Raw genomic sequence first — 4,049 nt, 5'->3', positions numbered from 1 at the left:
TGAATTAGGTTAGATGAGATTATTAGTAAAAGGATGGTTAGTGAATAAATTATTAATGTGAGGAGATTAAGTAAAAATGTATTTATTTTGATGATAGTTAGTAAAAGAATTATTACATTATTTTTATATAAAATAAATAAAAAATTATTTCTATACTAACAAAATCTAAAACAAATATTAAAACAAACCAATATATTTGGTTAAAAAAATAAAATTAAAAAAATAAAATAGATTTATTCCGCTCATTATTTTTCAAATGTCATTTAAAATTCAGCCAAATTGATTCGTTACTAGAAAGGTTATTAAATTCCTCGTACTATCAATCCCTCCTTCCAAAAATTATCACCGCACACACTGTCAATGAGTCCCACAACTATAACAATCCAACCCCCCTCCCACACCGGCAAACGACATCACCTTTAATTTTTCTTGGTTAGGAGATGGCATTACTGCATTCCAAATAATGTTTTTCTTTTTTAAAAAAATAAAAATTCTAACAAACACCAGAGGACGTATAGTACATAAACACTCTCACTTCTCATCCGAGAGTCATAAATACATTTCTGCACAGCTGCAAAAAACGCATCGAAATGGATCAGATGAAGCCATGCCCAGCTAATTCATGTCCTCAGACCCCTCTCACTTTCCTAGAAAGAGCCGCCACCGTCTACGGCGACTCTCCCTCCGTCGTCTACAAAACCACCACCCACACTTGGTCCCAAACCCACCGCCGTTGCCTCCAACTCGCCTCCTCCATCGCCGCCCTCGGCATTCAGAGAGGCCACGTGGTGTCGGTGGTTGCCCCCAACACCCCCGCCATGTACGAGCTCCACTTCGCCGTCCCAATGTCCGGCGCTGTTCTGAACACCGTCAACACCCGCCTTGACTCCCATACTATCTCCGTCCTCCTCCGTCATGCCCAGTCCAAGCTCGTCTTCGTCGATTACCATTTTCGAGCTCTAGTCCTTGAAGCTCTCTCTATTTACCCACCAAATATACAACATCCTAAACTCGTCCTTATCATGGATGATGTGGTTTCAGATTCAATCCCCTCATTATCCACCGTTAGTGATTACGAGGGCTTGGTGAAAACCGGTGATCCTGAGTTCAAGTGGATCCGCCCTTTAAATGAGTGGGACCCGATTACACTTAACTACACCTCGGGGACCACTTCCGCCCCAAAAGGCGTGGTTCATTCTCACCGTGCGATTTTTATCGTGACGCTTGATTCTCTGATCGACTGGTCGGTACCCAAGCATCCCATCTACTTGTGGACCCTACCCATGTTCCACTCAAACGGGTGGTGCTTCACCTGGGGCATGGCGGCGGTAGGCGGAGCCAACATTTGCCTCCGCAAAGTTGACTCCCCCGCCGTTTACTCCGCCATACAGCGAAACGGTGTCACCCATATGTGCGGAGCTCCGGTCATTCTCAACATGCTGTCCAACTTCCCCAGCGCGGTACCGCTGCGCAACCCGGTTCATTTCCTCACCGGCGGATCGCCACCGCCAGCCGCCGTGCTCCTCCGAACCGAATCACTGGGTTTTGTGGTCAGTCACGGGTATGGGTTGACGGAGCTGTCGGGGGTGGTGGTTTCGTGCGCGTGGAAGCCGGAGTGGAACTTGCTTCCGGCGGCGGAGAGAGCGAGATTAAAGGCGAGACAAGGGGTGAGGACGGTGGGGCTAACCGAGGTCGATATTCTCGACCCGGTTTCAGGACTGAGCGTGAAGCGAGACGGGTCGACACTCGGGGACATAGTGATGAGAGGAGGGAGTCTAATGCTGGGTTACCTGAAAAACCCAGAAGCAACAGCCAAATGTATGAGGGAGAATGGGTGGTTCTATACAGGAGATGTAGGGGTAATGCACCCAGATGGGTATTTGGAGATCAAAGACCGATCCAAAGACATCATCATCACCGGCGGCGAGAATGTGAGCAGCGTGGAGGTAGAGTCGGTGCTGTACTCTCACCCGTCGGTGAACGAGGCGGCGGTGGTGGCTCGGCCGGACGAGTTCTGGGGAGAGACGCCATGCGCATTTGTGAATCTGAAAGTGGGGATTGATAGGAAACCGACGGAGAAGGAGGTAATCGAATTTTGCAGAACTAAATTGCCGCATTATATGGTGCCGAGGACGGTGGTGTTCAGCGAAGAGCTTCCCAAGACTTCGACTGGGAAGATTCAGAAGACTGTTCTGAGAGACAATGCCAAGGCTATGGGTTCGTTGGTTGCAGCGAGTCGACTGTGAATCGCCATGAATTTGATCTGTTTTAATTCAAGTGTGGATATAAAGATTGGCCATGAACTATGATCAGAGTCACTCTCTGCTCAAGTTATTATGTCATTTTTTTAAGATTTATTTTATATAAATTTGGAGATATTGTCGGTTTAATGCCTGCAATTTAGCTATTCAAATTTAAATTTTATTTATTTTTAATGGAAATAAGGATCAATTTTATTTATGAATTAAAGATTGTAAGAATGGAAGGAGTTGTTGTGTAATGGTGTTGTTAAACAAGATGAGAGAGAAAGTTCTCTGTGAAAATATATTATTCTCAAATCAACGTGCATCCTATATACTCCCTCCGTCCCATAATATTAGTCCCTTATTCCATTTTTCATTGTCCCAAAATATTAGTCCCTCTTCAAAAATCAAGTACAAAAATAATATAAATTTCCCATTTTGCCCTTCTTTTAAATTCATAAATAATATAAAAAGTACAATTATGACATTGATATTCTCAAAAAAGTGTACTATCAAAGGGTAATTTTGGAAAACCAACTTTTTAAAAGTACAATAATTGTACTACCAAAAAAAGTTGGATTCCCCAAAAGGGACCATTATTTTGGGACGGAGGGAGTAGGAGAAAACATTACCATCTAAACATACATATCTATCTATATAGGGATCCTTTAGGAAGCAAAGAAAAAGACAATTTTTAGGTTTTTATGCATTTTTTTTCACACCATCTCTCACATTTTTTTATTTACCAAAAGATAAAATAAATTAAAAAAATTAAAAAGTTAACTTTTTATTAACTTTTCAAAACACCACATAAATAAACATTAACAGCCCCCTTCAAACTTAAAAAGGATAAACATCAACCAACTTAAGTTTGGAAACAAATTCAATAAAGCGGCTAAGAGGATGAGCTTTGGCGAAGATATCAGTAGGTTGATTAGCAGAAGAGATCGGATGGAGATGAACAATATCATGAATGACATGTTGACGAATAAAATGGCAATCAATCTTAATGTGCTTGGTGTGATTATGAAAAACATTATAGTGTGTAATCTGAATAGCACTCTGATTATCACAATAGAGGTTAGTAGCACCAGAGGGGGTAACATCCATGTCAGCAAAAAGCCAACGAATCCAGAGAAGCTCCTAAGTAGTATCAGCAAGAGCACAGTATTTGGCTTCTGTACTTGAACGAGCAGTAAGAGATTGTTTCTTGCTGAGCCAAGAAATAAGAGAATTGCCTAAGAAGAAACAGAAACCTATAGTAAAGCGGCGGTCAGTAGGATCCCCAGTCCAATCAGCATTAGAGAAGGCACGAAGTTGAAGAGAGGAGTTGTAGACGTCCCCGAACGTTCCGGGAGGGAACCTCCCGTTTTGTTCATTGGGCTCACTACAGTTCAGAACTCAAAGTCACGGTCCTGTATCTAATCTCGCAGAGTGCAATGCAAGACCGATGAATCATCAAAGAGTCCAAATCCGTCAAATCGTTTTTGAAAACAGATTTTTTTTTAAAGAAGTACCAAATATGGACTACTTTGCCAGATACAGAGTCGCTACCTAAATATTTTATTTTTGGGGAAATTTAGGAAACCCTGACTCGTTGCTTAAGGCCACGTGTCCGTCATCACCAAAGTTGCATCGGCTCAGGAACTTGGGTACGATTGGGGAAGGTCACTTCGTGAGCACCCCCGCTCGCCCGATCAAAGATCGGCCTCTACTAACCATGATACCTAATTTTGAAAACATTATGCGTTCTTATTCCGATTAATTACCTAGAATTATTATGTGATGCGCACAACACAAAAGTAT

At 42.4% G+C, this 4,049-nt stretch overlaps 1 pseudogene across 1 annotated transcript; it reads left to right on the top strand.

Annotated features, from left to right (window-relative positions):
• The first annotated feature begins 462 nt into the window (after positions 1-462).
• LOC114268219 (2-methylpropanoate--CoA ligase CCL4 pseudogene) lies at positions 463-2,390 on the top strand (annotated as a pseudogene). The gene has a single exon (XR_014341773.1). The product of XR_014341773.1 is annotated as a 2-methylpropanoate--CoA ligase CCL4 pseudogene (transcript).
• Positions 2,391-4,049: the final 1,659 nt, after the last annotated feature.

The sequence above is a fragment of the Camellia sinensis genome, chromosome 1 (genome assembly GCF_055761805.1).
Source record: "Camellia sinensis isolate YWXY chromosome 1, ASM5576180v1, whole genome shotgun sequence".
NCBI lineage: Eukaryota > Viridiplantae > Streptophyta > Magnoliopsida > Ericales > Theaceae > Camellia > Camellia sinensis.
The sequence above is the reverse complement of the archived record's forward strand: the minus strand, read 5'-3'. Positions and strand labels throughout refer to the sequence as shown.